Genomic DNA, 10734 nt, shown 5'->3' on the forward strand with positions numbered 1-10734 from the left:
CGTGGGGCACTGAATGGAGTATCCCGAGGGCCTTGCTCGGTAGGAGGAAAACAGCCCCTAGGCCAAGGCTGCCCTGGTCTTGCCGTGAAAGCTGGAAGTGAGCCTCGACAGAAGTAAGTTTTTCTATATCACTTAATTGCATTCCAGAACAAAGCTCAAGAGTGTTTACGGGAAGACAAAATATATCCAACCTGGAGAAACGACGATGTCTGGCATCTAATAGAAAATCGCTGGACGTGCAAAGAGGCCGGAGAGCAGCCCTGAAAATCAGGGTGGAAGCCACTCAGCATACACAGGCCCGGAAGCGGCAGAAGGCAGGGCTGGCAGACAAGGACGTGCAGCAGGTGTCACAGCGGCGCGTTCACGTTCAAGCAGGCGGGAAAAGAGCGCGCGTGTGAAGAGAGACCAGGAAGACCCAAAGGGACCCAAATCAGATCTCTAGAGACGAAAACTGCTGAGTCTGAGGTGAGAAGCACACCGGTGAGAGGGGCTTCACAGCAGATCAGACCTTTCAGAGGAGGAGATAGTGAGCCTGAAGACACAGCACTAGAAACTGCATAAAGTGAAACAGAATACACCAAAAAGTGAACGAACCAGAGACGGACACACTGTAAATGACAGGACTTCAATAAAAGTGAACAGAGAACAGTGACTTATGTGACGAGCTGCACTTCTGTAACGTATGTGACACCGAGACTCCCAGTGACAGAGGGGACAAATACTCGAGCAACATAAGCCCACCGGCCGAGTCTCCATAAACCCCAAGCACAAGAGATGCCAAGAAAACAACACTGACACGTCATGATCAAACTGCTCAAAACTGAAAAAGGGACAAAGGGACAAAGAGAAAAACCATAAAACCAGCGAGAAGCAGGAAAAACAGTTCACACACAGAGGAACAAAGGCCAGAACGACAGCTGCGTTCCCGCGGAGACAGGGCGAGGGGAACGCGGAGGAGCAGCGTCCGCACTGAGACGGGAGGACCCGACCCAGAGTCTGCACCCAGTGGGAGCGCCCTTCAAGGCGGAGGTGCAAAGACCGTTTCAGACGTGAAAGACAGAGCCTTTGCAGCAGGAGGCACACGTCGTAAGGCGTATTAAGGGAGGTCCTTCGAGAGGGGAAAAACCTGAATCAGTACAAAGGAATGAAAAGCACTAGAAATGGAAAATTTATGGATAAATGGAGAAGATGTATTTTAAAGATCTTTTAAAAATATAACTGACTTCCTAGAGAACGTATAGTGTGTTGGGAGGTTCATCACAAAGATGGAAGTAGAGTGTGCAACGACAATCGCATAAAGGCTGGGGGGGCACTCTTGTAACGTAACATTACTGTGCGGAAGGAAGGGCGTGTGCCACGAGCCCTGGGCCACACATGAGAGAAAGAGACAGGAATTATGGCTCCTAAGCCATCACAGAAGACGTACGGAATTAAAGACTCCATTTGCCTAAATGTAGGCAAAAAGGGGAAAACAGCCGATGAGACAAATTTAAGATACATAGTAAGAGGATAGGGCTGAACTTAACCACATCGGGGGCGGGTGTAGCTCCAGTGGGAGAGTGCGTGCTGAGCGCTGGGTGCAGCCCCCGTACCTGCTCTAAAAATGAGGAAACCTAATTACCTCCCCCAAAAACTAAATCAGTAAATCACTCTTCAAGAACATGTTTTAATTACTAAAAAATAAACGTAGCCATATCAGTAGTCACACTGCTGTTCTAATGGCCCAGACATGCCAGCGGAAGCAGCAGCGGTAAGACTGGATGAAAAAGCAAGCCCGAACAGCACGCCGCCGACAGGAGAAGCACTTCAAATGCAAGGACACGAACAGGCTAAAAGGAAAAGGGTGGAAAACAATACACCATTTAAAAGACGGCCGAGTGACTCGGGGAACAGCAGCAGACGAAGCAGATGTCAGAGCAAGGAGCAGTGTACGAACCTGAAGGGTGGGTTTTAGTACGGAAGGGACCGCTTCCTCGGGAGGACTTCACAGTCCTCGGCACTTACGTCCCGAACAACGAACCTCCACGTGAAGCAAGGCCTGTTAGAGCCAGAAGGAGACGAGGACGGAGGGACAGTCACAGCCGGAGACGCCGGCGCCCGACCTCGGCAGCTGACTGGCCACGCGGGCGGAGAGCTGAGTAAACGCTCAGAGACGGGAACCACGCTGTCGACCAGGCCAGTGTTCTCGGGCTGTCGCCGGCCCCAGCGCAGCGCGGTCTGCTCGGCTGCACACGGTGGACTGGCTCTGCTGCGCGGCGGGGGAGCAGACCCCGCGCCGTGGGGGCCGCCGGGCCAAGTGATGACACCACACCCAAGGCTGAGCGTGCGATGACTCCATTTGTATGAATTCTGGGAAACGCAGATTCACGGGTGGCGACAGGAAGCCGGTCAGCCATGCCCGGAGACGGGGGAGGAAGCAGCTCTGGGGGGGAGTGTCCACGACCTTGGCGTGAGGGCTGGTCTCACAGGACGGTGCACATCAAATTGTCCACTTAAAAGGTGTGCGGTTTGTTTGTGTTTCCAATAAAGCTGCAGGGGAATCACAAGCAATCCCAGGAACTGGAGCCGCGGCTTTTCGGTGAAATCTGTGAATCGGTGTCACAGGCATGGGGCCAGGGAGGGGAAGCCACAGGCCACAGCGCCGCTTCCTGCTTTGACCCCCAACAGTGTGTTAACGTTCTCTCTGGGTTTTAAAGTGATAAATGTACCCTGAAAATGCCCGTCTGCGGACACAGATGTAACTTGAGCTGGTGCACACGACGCGGAGCTGTGTCCGTGGGCCTGGTCGTGGTTCCCCCAGCCTCGCTGGAGCCAGCAGTTTGGGTGGAGGAAGTCGTAATTTTAAGACAAACGTGCCTTTTGAGTTCTGTCTTTCAATGTGTGTCATGTTTAAAAAACAACACTGCTACGCACTGGCTTCCCCCTCGCACGCTGAGTGGAGACGCGCCCCGCCGAGCATCTTGGCAGCCTGCGTGCCATCCTGGGGGGGGGTGTGACCAGATTCGGTCTCCAGCACCCGGATGGAAATTTCCAGGGAAGTTTTTCCTTCGTCACGTCTTTAATTTGTCAAATGGGCCTCTTGCTCTGGTTGCCAGGTTCGTACAGCTGCCAAGACCAGGGCTGGCCTGCGTCCCCAAGGGGGCGTTTCCGCCGCCCGGTCCTGGCCCAGGACCCGCGGGAGTCTGAGGGCGCGTGGGGCCCACCTTGCTCCCGTGGAGATGAACACGCAGCCTCCCCAGACAGGCCCCCTTGAAGCTCGTGCTGGCTTCCTCGTTTCAGTCTGACCAGAGGGAGGCAGATGCCTCTGACTCACGACACGGCTGGTGCTCTGAGGTCCCTGTGGATGGATTTGTCCTGGGTGAGAGCCCGTGCTATTCCCGCCACCCTGACCTTGAGAACACAGCGTGTCCTCGGGCCCAACCTTCTCCTCCCTGCAGTGAGGGTTCCCTTCTAGTCAAAGTTTCCAGGGCTCTTTGGGTCCTGATTTGATGCTTTTTATAAAGTTGGAAAAAGGAAAGGACTTTTATTTCCTGTAATATGAAAGCAGTGAGTGTCGGTGAGGACACCAGCAGGCTTGAGAGCCTTACGTGAGTGCCTGCAGCTTTGCTTCCGGGGAGAACAGGTTAAATCTCTCCTAGCGTGGAACGTGCACCCGTGTCAAAGTCAAAGGCCAGGATGGACACACGCCGGGACGTGGTGGCACCCGGGGCTGTTTTCAGCAGAGGCAGGAGATTTAACCGGAACTCTGGGGTAACGGGTGCAGTTCGAGGAGGACCCCTGGTCTCCCGGTCCCCACAGATCGGAGCTGAGGATGTGAAGCTGGAGGAGGCAGGGGCCGCCCCACCTGGCCCTGGATGTCTGGACCCAGCTGGGCTCCCACGGTCTTACCTGGGGAGGGGGCTGCCCACGTGGAATCTGGGCTGGCCGGCACAGTCACCTTGCCAAGCTGTCCACGTCTTCTCTGGCGAGGGTGGTGCTCTGGTTGTGGGATCAGAATCACCGTCTGCACTGGCAGGTTCAGGAGGGGCTTCGTCCTCAACCACAGGGCAGTTTCGTGGTCTTTGCCAGGTGGTCTGGGACAGGAGGGAGCCCCCTCTCGTGGAGCGTGAGTGTGAAGACCAGAACCCGCAGCTACCTTGACATCAGGAGAGAGGCCGCCCCGAGGATGAGACCGACAGGCGGAGCGCTGCGCAAACACTTATTGGCAGCGGTGGGACTGGACACCTGATCGCTTCACACCTGGAGCCGCTCTGCCCCTGGACTGCCCTGTCACGGGAGTCAGCACTTACTAGCAAGCTCGAGCTGGGGCCAGTCTGAGCTGAACATTCTCTTTCTTGAAACTGAGAGGGTCGCATCCGCGCCAGTACCAGGAAGTGCGTTTTCTAGAACTGGAGTGCGTCGAACTCTCAGGCTGTTGAGGCTGATCTTGTGTTGGTTCATCCACACGAAGAAGAATGATGCAATAACACAGCGACTGGCCCCGAAGTGGAGGGTCTGCAGTGGGGGCGTCCGCAGGGTGACCAGCAGGTGCCAAGTCCCCACAGTCAGGAACTCACTTCATGTTCCAGCAATGTTACATGTCGGAACTGTAACCACTTCCATCTTCAGAGGAGGAGGTGGCCAGGAGAAGCCACCAGGCTGCCTCCTGGGCCCCCGGCAGGGCCGGGGGGGGGCGACAGCCTGGGGGCCACATCCAGCTTCCCCGCCAAGCCCCTGCCCGGCACACGCAGGGGGCCACGCGCGGCTCGCTGCGGGGAGGGCGCCAGGTGGACGCCAGCATGGTCGGTGAGCTGCCCGCTTCCCTTCCCCGGTCTTTTTCTCCTCCACTGGACACTCGCCGGATGTTTCTGGAACTCCCGCCGCCAACGCATTCCCGGCACCTGTCTGTGTTCCTCCGCTTTGATTCTTTAAAGCAACAGCGTACATTTAAATTGTTTCTGTTTATCCCTCGAAAGTGTCCGCAGTCCTCACGCGTGTGGGATTGCGTCTCCAGTGACGTTCATGGCTTCACGTTCCTTTGCATCTGGGCAGCGGGCCACTCGCATGTCTTGCCCGTGGTCCCTTGTGCCTTCACACGCGGACTTCCTGGGGCTCCCACGCGCACCCTGTTTTATCTCCATCTCCTTGTCTTTCTTCCGGGGTGGCCTCCCCCCTCCCGGCCAGGGAGGCCTTCTCTCGTGTTTCCGTTTCTGTGGCCGAGCACGTTTGGGGTGGGGGGGGGGCTCTGCCTCCAGGCCGGTGGGGCCTCGGGATGGTTCCACGGAGCTCCCTCCGCCTCTTGTGTTTTCTGGGCTTGCCTGTCCCCCGGAGTGCGGCAGCCTCGACCCTGTTGGGGGCGGGGAGTGTCCTGCTCACGATGCTCCCCCCGGACGGTGACGCTAACTGAGCAGGACCCTCTGGCGCCTCCCCAGAGCACCCCTCCTCCCCGTCCGTCCTCTGCCTGCCTCTCGTTCGCAGAAGTGCCTTCGCCTCTCAGGCCTCCCTCGGGCCGCAAAGCCTGGCTCTTAACACTGAAGGGATGCGAACTGTAGAGGCAAAAGCAGCAGCTGGGCCAGGAGCACTGGTGGTGGCGGTTTATACAGTAAATCAGCCACGTGGCGCAGCCTTTAGCTCCCCCCGAAGTGCCCGCGTGACAGTGTCTGACGCGCGCTCCCAAGCTGTTCTGCAGGCGCTAAACCCCACCAGACGGAGGAAGTTAACTGCACGATGACCGTGATGCGCAGCCCTGGTCTGGGTGGAGCCAGAGGGCTGGCGACTGAGATTCCTGGAGCTCCACCACCCAGAGCAGGCTCACACACCCGCAGCCCTCAGCCCAAGTCCCGCCTTCAAAAGCGCTTCCCTGGAAGCCAGCAGGGAGCTGCCCGTTCTGCCTGCTTGGCCCTGCAGTAGACCTTTCTCTGCTCTGAGCTCCGATGTTTCGGTCGGTCTGGCCTTGCCACGCGCTGGGCACACAGACTTGGGTTGGACAGCAAAATAAAGGAGAGACCTGCACGCCCCAGGCCACCTGCCTCGGGCCTGCACGAGCCACCACCCCTGCCACAAGCCTGCCTCTGTCCTGGGACGACCTCCTGGCCCGAAGCAGCTGGACGCCCAGCCCTTCTGCCCGCGGCGGGGTCCCTCCCAGCGGAGGCACAGCGCTGGCTGCGGCCGCGAGGGAGAGGCGCCCACGGGCTTTGGGGCAGACGTGAGGGGCAGTGGGATGGCAGCCTGAGTCCACCTGGTGGTGGCGGCGGCGGTTTCTGCTTCCCCCGGGTCTCGGCCCATCAGTCTTGGGCTCTGTGAGTGTGGCCTGAGTGTTTGTTGTCAAGGTGCTGCAGTTATCTTGCCCAGAAGGTGCAGAGACCCTGCTGTGACTTTCTGAGGACAATGGTGACATCACAGACTTCAATTTCCATCCTTTTTCTGGGAGAGAGACCCCCCCAGGTGCTTGTTGACAGTCTGGGAACTGGGGCTGAAGAGGGCGTGGCCGGGGGCACGCAGGTGGCCGGGAGTCCCCTAGGTGCGTGTGGACCTGGTGGACGGATGACACAACTGGCCGCAGACTGAGAGGCCAGGACTTTCCCCTGCTTTCCTCCACTCACACGCCGTCTTAGGGAGAACCATCAGCCAGGTGACCCCTCTGTCCAGGCGCCCAGGTGCCGCGGGAGCATCGGGCAGACGGGCTGTGCATGGACAGCTGGGGCAGCGGCTTCCAGGGTCGTCACCTGGCAGGGCCCCATTTGCTGCTGGCGAGGCTCCGACATCCCTCGGTGGGCATCTGTAGGACGCAAAGCTGCCAGAACCTCCCGGTGCTCCGTGGGATTTGGGTGATCAGGTCTGTCCAGGACTCAGGAATCCGCAGTGTGTGTGTGTGTGTGTGTGTGTGTGTGTGTGTGTGTGTGTGTGTGTTGCGGGAGGGGTGGGATGGGCTGGGAATCCTCATTGCCCCGGCCTGCCACTCCTCTGTGACTCACTTCTCATCCTTCCACATGCTAACTGGGCCCCAGCCTGGGGAAGCAGCAGGGCTTTGGGGGTGGCAGGGCTGTGTCCTTGTTCAGTTCACAGCCAGGCAGGTGTGGGCAGAAACTCGCCCATGTTCCCGAGCATGGGTTCAGCCTCCAGCCCAACATGCGCCCCACAGGGCAGTGTGGGCATCTGCACTGGCACCTCCAGGGTTCTGGGTCTGCTCCTGCCACGTCTCCCTGAGCACCCTGCCTGGACCCAGAGCCCACAGCGGCCTGGCCCACAGCCTCCGTCCTGCTGCTGAAGCGCAGCACTGTACGGCTGCGCCTACCTTCAACGGCCTCTGAGCTGGGCAACAGGGTCCCCGAGGATGGTTTCCCTTTCCTCAACCATCCAGAAAGGACGGGGAGGCCTGGGGAGGTCACGCGTGCCAGGGGTCCTGAGCTGGTGGTCCCCCCGGGGCCAGACCAGTGCTTGCAGGGGCTCACACCTCCTGGGGCATCCAGGGTGCTGCTCGGGAAGGTGGTGAGAGACCCACGTTGGGGCAGGGCTCTGAGGTCAGGGTTGCTCTGGACACGGTACCCCGTGCAAGCTCTCCAAGCACTTCATGCTGCAACCCCAGGCACAGACGTCTCAGACCAGGGGCTGCTACTTGGTGCCACAGGCAAAGCCCGGACCCGGGAGGGGTGTCTGGGCAGGACCTGCCTGGACAGAGGCCCATGCGGGGCGGAGGGAGTGACTGAGGCTCAGGTGCGCCAGGGGCCTGGACGCTAGGGAAACCTCCGTTCAGGCCTCCGGACGCGGTGAACAGATTTTGCTGTGACTTCTAACTGCTGTTTCTTTTCTGAATACAGAGAACCAAGAAGGACCCCAGGATTCATGTGGGCCCCAAGGCAGGAACCACTCTAGAAGGAGCATCCAAGCTGGACACCTGCATTTCCCTGAGTCCTGGCTGGTCACCCTGCAGATGTGCCCACTGAAGGCCGGGCCGTGCAGAGAAGGGCGGTCACCTCCTGCCGGTTTCCAGGGAACACACACACTAGCCAGCCTATGGAGCCAGGTGTCCGTTTTCCAAGCAACTGCTGGTGGCAAAACCCTGTGGGGGCTTGTGAACAGTGCCGGCTCCTGGCGCCACCGCGGGCCCGGAACCTGCATTTCCAGCCTCTGCAGCCACAGGCACCAGGCTCACCAGGGTGATTTCAACAGCCCCACCCCGTGTGGGAAGCATCAGCGTCTCTCAGACACATGCCAGGAGCCAGACCCCGGTCTTCTCAGCGTCCTCCCCTGACAGCAGACAGCCCGGCATCCCCCTGCAGGGCACGATGCCTCGACAGACCCCTGGGCAGACGGACCCTTGTGGAGTCCTGCCCTGGGGACATGCTGAAGCTGACTCCTCACCAGGGAGGCCCCATGGGGAACAGGGTTGCTCGGCCCCTCCCCTGACCTTCTTGCTGGCTGAGCAGAAGCCCCAAGCCCCCGCCCCAGTCTCAAAGACCTCCCACGCCCACTCCAACCCAGGCGCACATCATGCCCCGCCTCCGGGGGCTGTCGGCTTTGCCGGAGCTTCATCGTGGCCTTGAACTTTGCCCTGGGTGTGTTTGCGGGGAAGTGAGTCCTTCCCCCACCCTCACTGAGCGTGGAGGGCAGGGGGCCGCCCCCCTCGGGCTGGGCCCCTGGGTTTGCAGGAAGGCCCTTGACTTCCCTGCTTGTCCCCGGCCCTGGTGCCCCGGGGTGAGTGGTCCCAGGACGGGCCCTCGGGAGGTGGGGACAAGCTCTGTCCTGCCACTTCCAGGCCCACGCAGGCCACAGGAGCCGGCTCTTCCCTGTGCCCTCCCCCGCGCGTGTCCGTCTGTCCGGCTCTGTGAGTGGGGCTTTGGGGTCATCGCTCTTTCGACCGGAGCCTCTCCGAGCTGATTTACATTCAAGCGCGGAGGCTCCTGGGTGGCGGGACATGGCGCCTGTCCCGTGTTCCATTAGCTAATTGCGTGTCTGCCCTCCTTCCCTCCTGGGGGAGGCAGCTTGGCTGGACTATCCACCTTCCACAAGAACAGCATCCTTCTGCCCTTGTTTTGTCCTCCTCTTACGAGACCAGGAAAGGGCCCCCTCTTCCTGGAGACCCCAGCTCGCTCTTTGCCCTCACCCCCCACCCCCAGCTCACCCTCAGCCACCCACGGTTTAGCTGGAGTCCCTGAAATGAGGTGGGAACTCCTGGTTTCCGTGGGCCGTGAACTGCAGACTCGTTTTACGGAATCAGGGCAGCAGGGCTGATGGGACACTTGGGGGGGACCCAGGCCTTCCCAGGGAGGTGAGATGCCCCTTGTGTCCCCAGAGGTCAGGCCAGGGCCTCGCACGAAAGGTGTCGCCTCGGGGGTCTCACCTGGGGTGCTTGCCAGGGCCGGGCGTGGGTGGGAGGAGGCACAGGTGTCGGTCTCTGCCCCCGGCTCCTGACACGGGGCTCCCGAAAGCCTTGCAAATTCCCAAGTGACATGAGCACTGGGACCCTCTTGTGTCCTAATGAGGCGACTCGGGTCGGGGGGGCTCCTGGGTGGGGGCTGGTCTCAGCAGAGGGACCAAGCCAGGACTGGGACCTTGGCGCTTTCAGCACCCACCTACCCTCTGTGGGCAGGAGCTCGGCGCCCGTCTTACTGATTTCAGTAAAGAGGCCCCTCGAGAGAGACCAGTGCCCCAGCGCCATTTTCGGGCTGGAGGACGTAGCGTGATCCAGCGCCACGCAGGGGCGGGGCTGCACTCCACAGTCAGGTGTGGCCTCCTGGCCAGAGCGGTACCAAAGCTCAGGGCTCCCAGTGTCCTTCCTGCCCTCACATCGCTCCGCTGGGACGGGCTGAATAAGGGCCCTGTCCTCTGGGGGGCAGTGCAGCCTCTCGGGGCTGGCACAGCATCCTTCTAGAATCAGAGACACGGGGCAGGCTGAGTCAGAGGACACCCCAGCCACACGCCCCTCCCCGCAAGACCGCAGCTCCTTCCTTCCTGCCCAGGGTTGGTCCACCTCCCCAGATGGTGTGGCTTTGCTCCAGGGGGGCCCCTGGGGGTTCAGGTAGGTGCAGGCACCCCCTGCCCATTAGCTGTCTCCCAGCCTCCCCAGCCCCCCACCCCCGCGAAGGCTGGGGAGCTGGCACCCTGCCTCCTGGCTCTGGACCCTGCCGGCTGCGCCCGCCTCTCCTGGGCCCAGGAGTGATTTGCACCTATTTGCAGGGAGGAAGCAGCAGCTGCGGCCTCGTCCCATGGGGATGTCTCAGAGTCAAACAGCTTCCCTGAACTCGGTTGAACAAGAGCTGGAGAAATTTGCTTCGACATGTGGCTTTTGGCTCCCGCCAAGTGCTGGGAACCTGGGAGCCGGGGCGAGCATCCCGCCTGCACATGCTCTGCAGCCCGTGGGGCTGCGTTGCCGGGACCCCACAGGGCCCGAGGGGCTCCTGGCTTCCTAGGACCCACTCCAGAAAAAATAGTGAGAGTTCTATGTTACAGCTGTTTGTACAAAGACCAATGTATTTATATTACACAAGAAAACATTTTCTTCAAGCTGAAAATTCTTCATTTTATTTATGATTTTACAAGTAATTAAAGCATTGAGTGGGCCCAGGCTGGCAGGAGACACAGAAGGTTCTAAATCCTGGAGGAGCTTGGATACATGGAGCGTGTAGAGGGTGGGGGTGCCTGTGTGGCGGTGGGAGTGCGGTGGGCCCAGCGGGGCAGTGGGGAGGGCCAGCGGGCCCCACGGCGGGGGCGTGGGCGCACGGGGCGGGGCTCACCCCCCAGCATATATACCTTTGA

The sequence above is a fragment of the Vicugna pacos genome, chromosome 1 (genome assembly GCF_048564905.1).
Source record: "Vicugna pacos chromosome 1, VicPac4, whole genome shotgun sequence".
In the NCBI taxonomy this organism is placed as follows: domain Eukaryota; kingdom Metazoa; phylum Chordata; class Mammalia; order Artiodactyla; family Camelidae; genus Vicugna; species Vicugna pacos.